The sequence below is a fragment of the Harpegnathos saltator genome, unplaced genomic scaffold (genome assembly GCF_003227715.2).
Source record: "Harpegnathos saltator strain DR-91 unplaced genomic scaffold, Hsal_v8.6 scaffold92, whole genome shotgun sequence".
NCBI lineage: Eukaryota > Metazoa > Arthropoda > Insecta > Hymenoptera > Formicidae > Harpegnathos > Harpegnathos saltator.
The window spans coordinates 136,604-147,848 of NW_020230720.1; the positions used below are offsets into that span (position 1 = coordinate 136,604).

At 39.4% G+C, this 11,245-nt stretch overlaps 1 long non-coding RNA gene across 1 annotated transcript; it reads right to left on the minus strand.

The window, feature by feature from the left end:
• Positions 1-9,559: 9,559 nt before the first annotated feature.
• Positions 9,560-10,668, minus strand: LOC112590601 (uncharacterized). Its single transcript, XR_003114334.1, has 3 exons — positions 10,612-10,668; positions 10,382-10,543; positions 9,560-9,755 (listed from the first exon to the last, which is right to left on the minus strand). It is a non-coding gene; the product is annotated as an uncharacterized LOC112590601 (long non-coding RNA).
• Positions 10,669-11,245: the final 577 nt, after the last annotated feature.

Here is an 11,245-nt window from a genome sequence, read left to right on the forward strand (position 1 = left end):
TGTTTTCGAGCGTGCTCAGCGGCACACTCAGCAACTCCACGCTGAGACACGGCAAGGACGAGGTGAGTACCGATCTGATGAGCATGATGCGATCGCACATCTGCCAAGTCGACGAGCCGGAGCGCATGAACGCGGAACTCTTCAAAAATCTCATCTCCAGCACCATGATGAAGAGTCAATATTTTCATCAGCAACAGACGCAATACCTGCGAAATTTGGCCAAGATAGTGCTCACGGTGAACAACGCGATATCATTGCGCATCGACGCCGGAGTGATTACCCGATTGAAATTTTGTCTGCGCATGCTGCACCGCTTCAAACCGCTGCACGGCCGACATCTCGACACCTCGGTGGATTTCGTCAAGACCCACTCCGAGCGTCTCCTATCAATTCGCCACGCGATGCTTCGCGCGAGGGGTCAACTATCAGGCGTTTCGCACCGGTCTGTTTCTCACGATGGAACACTGCGGCACGGACATGTGCACCTACAACGACGCCACGTACGCGTTGTACGACGCGATCGCGATGCGCCAAGCCGAGGTGGAGCGACTGATAGAACGCGCAGAATTGAACTTGAACGTGGCGATGAAAGCGTATCTGAACACCGGGGCGCAAGGATTGGCGCTCTTTCGACGAATGCTAGCCTTTCACTTGAGCGATCGAGTGATGAAGATGTACAATCGCGCAAATTCGCGTGTCGAAGACGACGACGAATCGTCGTCGTCGCAATCGTCCGAATGCGAGCCGGATACAGACGATGAGCGCGACGGCGCGACAGCGGAATCGTCGCCCCCGACGACTGTGCCACAACTCGACAGTCACATACCGAGTGTAATTTCCGAATTTGCAGACTCGATCGCAGCAGCGGACGATAATTCCGCGCACGGCGACGAGATCTCTCTGCGGCGCGATGCGCGAATGCGCAAACGGTCGGTGCGAATCTTTTGCGACACCACTGGCAACAAACTCGACGATCCAATAATCATAGACGAACTGCCAGAGACGATGATACGCGATACTCGAAACTTGCACCTCATGATCGACCCGTTCGAATTGTTGCTGCAACGTTATCGTATTCGCGAGGACTCTATCGTGACTATGCGCGACACCGATCTGTATCGATTTCTGCGCGAATTTGTCGAGGAAACCGGTTACCTCGTGTCTCGAGCAAACTTTCGCGAAATAGTGATCAAGATCAAGGAGCGCATCAAGACGGATTATCCGAATGCTTTCGACGACAAACAGCGCATGTTTCATCTGACATTCGCTCAGCGCTAACGGCGGCGAATGCACGCCGTCGCATCATCATAGAGCCACGACTTAACAACGGCGGAGAATCGGCGATATTTTTTCGCGCTGTCGATCGAGAAACCGCAGCGCGACTGGATAGTGACATTCGCAAATAGGGGGAAACGTTCGGGAAAGTAGGAGTGAGTGCGATCCGTCCGTTCGAGTATGAAAACACCGTGCTCGGAACAATGGAACAATCCGGCTATAACGCGATAACGATGGATTTTTCGACGACGATCGATTCGTTGGTGGCCGCGAGCGAGCGTCAGCAATCGCGAAACATGCCGTCGTTGTTTCCGAACGAGTCGATTTATCATCAGCCGAATGATCAAATCATCGACGACGAGTTGACCCCTCAACTCATTCGCGAGGGCTACGACGTGAAAAACGCGGTGGAGACGCTAAACATGTTGCGCGATCGTAACGTCGGCACAATGGTCGATTCTTCCGCGTCGTTGTCAACGGTGGGCGGCGGCAGCGGTGCAATATCCGCGAATACACCAGCCATTATCGCGCAGCATTATCGATCTACCGACGGGTCCAATAACGGCGCCCAGGCTCCAGCATCGTCTTTGTCGCCGACGACCACGAGGAAACAACGAACGACCGTATCGCAGGCGGACGGTCGAGTGTCTGACGCACGGTAGTTCGTCCGCGGAGACGAACACACCGTGCGTCAGACACTCGTTTCGTCGCAACACGAGATCTCGCTCGTTGTCGATTTCGCGCGCCGCCTTGTCGTTGATTTCTCGACGACGCGACAATCGCGGCGGACGATTGCCAACGAATCGCACTTGCGGCAACGAATCGATTCCAACGTCCATTGCGCGACGCAATCTCAATGCGCGATCGCGTCGACCGTTTCGAGACGCGTCGTCCGCGGCGGCTGACTCGCCATCGTCGTCGTACCAAGCGACGAGATCGCGCGAGATTGCGTCGATTCGAGGACGACGAAACGCATCGAGGTACAGACCACGAATCGCGCAAAACATCAAAATTATGCACGCGACCGCTAAAACCAATCGAGCGATCGATATACCGCGCGACGAATCCGCACCGCCGAACGGCGAGGCGTCGTAACGGCGGTCTCGTCGCTGTTCGTTCCACTTTGAGTCGTCAGCCGGCTCGTACATACGGGCCACCCTGTACAAGGAATTGAATAAAATATTATGAAGAATCAACAAAAATTAAAAAACCCTTGGCGCGCCCGGGTTATTAAGCTGCATTAGAACTCATACTTCTGTAGCTGACATTAAAATTGTTAATATGAGCCGGGCGCGCCAAGGGTGTTCTAATTTTTGGTGAATCTTCATAATTTTTTTCAATTCCTTGTATGTTTGGATTAAATTTTTTGTTTATTTTTTAATTTAATATAAAGTTAATAAGTTAACGCGCGTTACTTGCATTGCTGTTATTGTTAAAAATAGTAATAACCGTGACAACCCAGTAAATAGTATCATATAACTCAGTGTTCTAATAAATAATGATAAATTTTGTAAAAATTTATGTTATTGACATCTTTTGTAGTTAGTTTTTCTTGAATTTTCTTGAATAATAATAACCTTTAAAAAGATATCTTTTTTAAAAAATATTGGACACTATTAATAAACATTAAATTTTTATAACACGATATCATTTTTACTTGTAAAAACTTATGTTATGTACATAATATATATCTTAAAAAAAGGAAATAATTTGAATTTGAGATTTCTAAAAATTTTAAGTATACGATTTCTCAGTTGGCGGTACTATTTTAATATATCACTTCTTTTGTATATGTTACGTCTTGGAGAAGGAACGCAACTTGACGCTTGCTTTCGCAAGCTCCGACATACTCGCAAGTCTGCGGTGCAGATCAAGGATCGGAATGATCCCTTTATCTGGCGCAGACGTACGTCGGTGGTCCTTTATTTAGGTCAAGGAACTGAATCCTTTTACCTAGGATAGGACCGTGAGCGACGGTTGAGGGAAGGGAGAATTTTTTGGTTGAGAATAATTATTTAGAAACCGAGATTGGCTTACAATTACAAACAACTTGTTTTATTAGTAATTAGACGGATGTTCACAATGAAATAAAATTTACAAGCTTTTATAAAGTGTACATATACATAGATGTATAAACAATCGCGGTCTGAGCAAAATTCCGTGTTCGTTATGTCCGACTGTGATCGAAAAGATTGGCCACTGGCGTCTGATTTAATAATTAAGGAGGAATGCCAAGGGGGATAGAAAACGGAAGTAAAACGAAAGGAAAAGAAAAGAGAGAGAAGAAAAGATAAAAAAAATGAAACGAAAGAGGTCACTCAGGTAAAAGAAAATATAAATAACTTACTACTGGACTTCTCTGATCTTAGTAGACAATGAAAGGTGTGGTTGCTGCGTCTCCGTGAGGATAGATGCCTCAAGTTCTGCGCCAAGGACAGGCAGCTGGTTTCGGCAGGATCGCTCTCAATGGCCCAAGAAGGCACAAGATCGTTGCACCGAATAATTAACAAGTGAAGAATACTGATCGGTCTAAGCCACAAGTTGGCTTGATTGTTAAGAAACCCTGAAGGGGTGCTGGAGAGAAGCGTCTGTCCTGGGTGCTGGATCGGCGAGAAGCGAGTGAGGCTTTTAACTTTTCTCAAAAAGTCTGCTCGGTTGAGAGAGTGGGGTTTTGGGGGAAATGTCCCAGAAGATTATTTTATAGGAGATAATATGCATGTGGCAATAAGAGGATTTCGAAAGTCTTTTGTAAATAAGAAAAACGTGGCAACTATCTTAAGAAGTAAATATCGATATTTCTAAGAACGATGTCGTGGTATTGTTATCAATGATTAAGCGCGTGGGAAACAGGATAGGAGTTGATTCAAGGAGTTGATTCAAGATTGTTAGTATTTTCGGGGTATCGAAAATTCCAGAGGTATCGTCGTGTAGTATCATACCTGAGCGTTCAGCCATATGATAAGTAATAAATTCGATTTCCCTTATTTATAAAAGAAGCCTGGGGTCCGCTGAGTCAGCAGGACGTAACATATAATATAATATATATTATATATCTACCAGGTATGTCGGTAATTACTTTCCGGTTTTTGTAACAGATGTCACTAGCCATATGTATGCAATGTTATGATTTGATACATATGTCATTTTATTCTACTGACATTAACCTCAAAACTACACAAGTTATATTCCGCCAAAATAACAGCGTTATAGATTAATAATTTTTTGAAAATGTCGAGTTTTGTGCCTGAAAACGTGCATTTGCGGCACGCATTACTTTTCTTGTTTAATCAAAAGAAAAAAGCAGCTGAAAGTCATCGTTTGCTGGTAGAGACTTACGGTGAGCATGCTCCAACCATTAGAACATGTGAAACGTGGTTTCGACAATTCAAATGTGGTGATTTCAACGTTCAAGACAAAAAACGTCCTGGTAGGCCGAAAACGTTTGAAGATGCGGAATTGCAGGAGTTATTGGATGAAGACCCAACATAAACTCAAAAACAATTGGCAGAAAAGTTGAATGTGAGCCGAGTAGCAATTTGTGAACGATTACAAGCGATGGGAAAGATCCAAAAGATGGGAAGATGGGTGCCACATGAATTGAATGACAGGCAATTGGAAAATCGAAAAATCGTTAGTGAAATGCTGCTTCAAAGGTATGAAAGGAAGTCATTTCTGTACTGAATAGTAACGGGTGATGAAAAATGGATTTATTTCGAAAATCCCAAGCGAAAAAATCATGGTTATCACCTGGCGAAGGCGGCCCATCAACTGCAAGGCCAAATCGCTTTGGTCGCAAGACCATGCTCTGTGTCTGGTGGGACCAGGTTGGTGTCGTATATTATGAACTGTTGAAACCTGGAGAAACAGTTAATACTGATCGCTACCAACAACAAATGATCAATTTGAACTGTGCATTGATCGAAGAACGTCCACAATACGCTCAAAGACATGATAAGGTGATTTTGCAGGATGACAACGCGCCGTCTCATACAGCAAAAGTCAAAGAAGTGTTGAAATCACTTGATGGGAAGTTTTATCGCACCCGCCGTACTCTCCAGACCTGGCTCCATCCAACTACCACCTTTTCGCATCGATGGGGCACGCGCTTGCAGAGCAGTACTTCGCCGATTTCGAAGAAGTTAAAAAATAGCTCGATGAATGGTTTAGCCCAAAGGAGAAACAGTTCTTTTGGAATGGCATCCATAAATTGCCTGAGAGATAGGCAAAATGTATAGAATCAAATGGCCAATATTTTGAATAAATATATTTTGACTATCCATTGTAAATAACGTGTTTTCTTTAGCGAAAAAACCGGAAAGGAATTACCGACACACCTGGTACATACCATATAAGTGTCCTGCTACTGATACTTTAGTTGTTGGGACAGTAAATTTTACATGTAAATAAATTTTACTTGTAAAAATTTATGCCAATATATATTCGGTTTCTCTGTTGGCGCTACTGTTTAATATATCACTTCTTTTGTACAGTAGAATAGTGTTGTAGAGTTTTATTCTTGTAAAAATTAAGTATACGATTTCTCAGTTGGCGCTACTGTTTTAATATATCACTTTTTTTGTATAAGTTTTACTTGTTATAAATTTTACATGTATAATAAGTTTTACTTGTAAAACCTTATGTTATGTACACATATATAGTTAAAAAAAATAAGTTTAATTTGTAATAATAACCTTTAAAAAGATAAATTTTACATGTAAATAATTTTTACTTGTAGAAACTTATGTTATGTACATTATAATAACAAGTAAAATAATCATATAACTCAGTGTTCTAATAAATATCATTTTTACTTGTAAAAACTTATGTTATGTACATAATTAATATATATCTTAAAAAAAGGAAATAATTTGAATTTGAGATTTCTAAAAATATTAAGTATATGATTTCTCAATTGGCGTTACTGTTTTAATATATCACTTCTTTTGTATAAGTTCTACTTGTAAAAACTTATGTTATGTACACATATATATTTATATTATACTTAAAAAATACTTAAAAATACTTAAAAATACTTAAAAACATACTTAAAAAAATACTTAAAAATACTTAAAAACAATACTTAAAAAAATAATTTGAATTTGTAATAATAACCTTTAAAAAGATATCTTTTTTAAATATTGAACACTATTAATAAACGTGTTAAAATTATATAACACGATATCATTAAGAATATACACCAATCAGATGCAAGAGCTCACAGTGAGCATTCGTGGTTCTGGATGCACCCATTGCACCCATTATATCGTATTGTATCTCGTACACTGCCTGTAGCGCCACTAGTACCATCTAACGGAAGAAGGTTGAGATGGATATTTTTCCCATCGTAAATTTTGGCACTTTTCGAACTTTCTGTCTTAACATTTCCACTCACTTAGCATGTAGGACAAAAATAAACATAATTTCATTAACTAAATCGACCCTAAAGAATTGATTGAACCTATATAGAATTTCATTCATTCAGTCATTATGGTCAAACGAGAAATGTTTGCGCTCAACTAGTTGCTCGGCGTAAATGATTTACGACCGACCTCATATAAGTTTTACTTGTAGAAACTTATTTTATGTACACATATATATACCTTAAAAAATAATTTGAATTTGAAATTTACACTAAACATCTAAATATAGGATTACTGAAACAAATAGGATTATTAACAGGATTAAATGTAATTTTATTTTAATCCAAGTAGAAATGAATTATAAGTTTCTTATATTGATATATATTAATTCAAAAACATAAACAAATGTTTTGTAACAGAAATGTTGTTTTAAACGTAAAATTCAATACAGATTAATTAAGCATGTAGTATGTTTCTACAAAACGAAAATATAATGATAAACTGCATAGTGACATATCGAAGAAAAACTACATACGTACGTATACAAAATTGAAGAATAATCTAAATGTAAAATATGTACAAAGACCAATTAATAATCTAAATATATAATATGCACATAGTTACATTGTAGAATAGAACAAAAATAATATAACATTACGTAAAGAAACAAATGCATAACATAAAATACAATTTATAATAATAAATGATATAATTAAAAAACTTTTTTAATAAATGTTTTAATTAATCACTCCCAAAACTTTCTCACGCTCTCTCACTCTCCCACTCTCTCTCTCTCTCTCTCTCTCTCTCTCTCTCTCGCTCTCTCTCTCTCTCTCTCTCATTCTTTCTCATTCTCTCCCATTCTCTATCATTCTCACTCATTTTCTCTCTCACTCTCACTTTCTCTCATTCCCAAAACTTTCTCACACTCTCTCACTCTCCCTCTCCCATTCTCTCACCCTCTCTCATTCTCTCCTATTCTCTCTCATTCTCTCATTTTCTCATTCTCTCTCTCTCTTTCTAATAAAAATCACTCTCATTCTCTATCTTCCTCTCTCTCTCTCTCTCTCTTTCTCTCTCTCTCTCTAGCTCTTCCTCACTCTCTCTCATTCTCTCACCCTTTCAACCCCTCACTCTCACACTTTCTCTCACTCCCAAATTCTCTCACGCTCTCTCACGCTCTCTCTCTCTCTCTCTCGCTCTCTCTCTCTCTCTCTCTCTCTCATCCTCTTTCATTCTCTCCCATACTCTCATTTTCTTTCATTCTCTCTCATTCTCTCCTATGCTCGCCCATTCTGTCTTTCTCTCATTCTCTCTCATTCTCTCTCATTCTCTCTCACTCTCACGCTTTCTTTCACTCCCAAACTTTCTCAAGCTCTCTCACTCTTCCACTCTCTCTCATTCTCATTATCTCTCATTCTCTTCCATTCTCTCCTATTTTCTGCCATTCTCACTCATTTTCTCTCTCACTCTCACACTTTCTCTCATTCCCAAACCCTCTCACGCTTTCTCACTCTCCCTCTCTCATTCTCTCATTTTCTCATTCTCTCTTTTTCTAATAAAAATCATTATTTTATTATTTATTATTAGGTGCGCAACTAAGTCCTCGCTGTTTTTTTGATGAAAATGCAACTTTATTGTGAAAAAATAGTTACAGATGAATCATTCAAAATATTGCCCATCGCTAGCGACAACTTTTTCCCATCTTACTGGCAGAGCTCGAATACCGTCACGGTAGAAGTGTTCGTCTTTTGAGGCTATCCACGAATCAAGCCATTTTGAGATGTCTTCATATGAGCGGAACTGCTGATTAGCCAGACCATATGCCATCGAACAGAACAAGTAATAATCGGACGGCGCAATATCTGGGGAATATGGCGGGTGGGGTAGGACTTCCCATTTGAGCGTTTCTAAGTAGGTTTTAACGGGTTTGGCAACGTGAGGCCGAGCGTTGTTATGCTGTAGAATCACTTTTTCCTGCCTCTGCTCGTATTGTGGCCGCTTTTCGCGCAGTGCTCGGCTCAATCGCATCAATTGAGTTCGATACCGTTCCCCAGTGATGGTTTCGTTCAGTTTCAACAGCTCATAATAAATAACACCGCCCTGGTCCCACCAAATATACAGCAAAACCTTCGCAGCGTGAATATTCGGCCGAACCGACGACGTAGAAGCATGACCGGGCAGTCCCCATGATTTTGTTCTCTTTGGGTTGCTGTAATGAATCCATTTTTCATCACCCGTAACGATGCGATGAAGAAAACCCTTCCTTTTTTGCCGCTGGAGCAGTTGTTCACAGGCGAAAGAACGACGCTCAACGTCTCTTGGCTTCAAATCATAAGGAACCCAAGTTCCTTGTTTTTGAATCATTCCCAACGCATGCAATCGCTTGGAAATGGCTTGGCGGGTAACTCCTAATGCTGAAGCAAGCTCTTTTTACGTTTGGCACGGATCCTCATCGAGCAATGCCTCCAATTCAGCGTCTTCGAAGGTTTTTGGCCTTCCTTCACGCGAACGGTCGTCAACATCGAAATCACCGTCTTTGAAGCGACGGAACCAATCACGGCACGTTGTTTCACTTAGAGCAGCATCTCCGTAAACTTTTTGGAGTTCTCGAGGCGCTTCAGCCACCGTTTTCTTCGAATGAAAGAAGAAAAGCAACACTTCCCGCAAATGACGATTATTTGGCACAAAATAAGACATTTTCACACAACCAAAAGTATATGATGCAAAAACAAAATCACTAATGTGTCAAAGCGGTTTGTTTACCATATGTCTAAGCTTGGTTCATGACATTTTGGTTATGTCACAATCGACCAGCACTTACTACTAGAGCCATCTCTTGAAAAACAGCGGGAACTTAGTTGCGCACCTAGTATTATATTATATATATTTATTATAAATACATTATTTATAAATACATATCGCATTCGCTGCTATGTGCTTCTTCAGCGCTCTCGTAGCGATGCACGCATAGCCCCACTCCTTTGCGTCCGACATTTCTTTTTTATCTTATTACTGAGTCGAAATTTTCTTTTGTTAATATATCGGGTCATGATTAGGGGCAGGAGTTGAATATGTACTCTCGAATCTTAATAAACTCAGTAGTTAAGTATCATCACACTAAAATTAAATAATATCTTATCGATCATTATAGGTTTGTGTTTTACATAATTGTAAAAAATTCATTACGGTCAAATGTACAACAAAGCAAATATCAAGTGGTATCAAGGCGAAATATAGTTGGAACTTTTTGAGATATATTCAAATCGATGTTATTTGAAATCATTTTATTTATTCACAACATGTATATGTATATTTTTACTTTGATATTTTTATGTTTCGAGATGTCCATAAAAACTTGAACATATTGATTATTACTTATTCCGGACCATGCAGTCAGATCTTACGGGAGAACGGTTCACTTCATACGAAAGTATCAAAATTTGGCTTGATAATTGGATCAGCTCAAAAGACCAAGACTTCTTCAGGCAAAGAATACATAAATTACCTGAAAGATGGGCGAAGGTTGTAGCTGCAGATGGAGCATACTTTCAATAAACTTTTCTTTAATTTTCTAAACAAGCAAATGTGTTTTATTTTAACAAAAAAGGGCGGAGTCATATTCACACACCCAATATTTCAAAAAGTTCCTTTATCTATGTGCAAAAAATCTCTATTACTACAATTTTGCAAAATTGGGCCGACAAATGAAAATGTAAAATTTAATTAAAAATAGAGAGGCATACAAATCAGGCAGTGCTTATTTCCTTTCTAATATTTCAGCTGTATGTATTCGCTTGATGCACCATTTATACGTGTAAAAGTCCATATAATATATATACATATATTAAAGAAACTCCATTTCTCGCTCGATACCGACGAATTTTAATTGTTCCGTTGGTCCATATCTGAAAATTATCGCATGATTTTAACTGTTTGCAATTAATAAATTAAACAAAACATTACAGCAACATACCTATAGTCAAAAAATAATTCTTCACCAGGTTGAATCGCTCTCTTAGCAAAAATATCTATTCCATGATCACCGTTCACCATCATCACTTTTGCATAACAATTTGAATTTATCGAGTGATTAGCGAACTTTATTTTATTCCTTTTCCGTGTCGCATCTATAACAAAATCTGAAACTGACCAAAAACTTTTAAGTTTTGTTATTTTTCAACATTTAATTAACTACTATATCTATCTCTACTTACCATTGTTAAGATTAAAAAGGAAACTACACATATATTTATCATATACTTTTCGCCGCCTGTCAGCTTCGCTTTGACTGATAATTTCGCTGCAATATTCCTAGATGATTTCATTCTTCGCTGCTGATATTTCAAATTGTATAAAATATATTTTAAAACAAAAATTCTACTTATTGAGATTATATTGATTTTCACTCTAATAAATTAAATTTTTCGAAACTTATAAAAACCATGTTGCACGCTGATATTTTTGCAAGATTTAGAATTGATTTGGAAATTATCTGCACCATACGTTTGGCAAAGATCCGGATCACATTCCCTGACAGCCAGATAACAAGGACACTGATTTGTATTGCATTGCGCTTTGCATCTACACTCAGGAAATCTGCTCTGGCA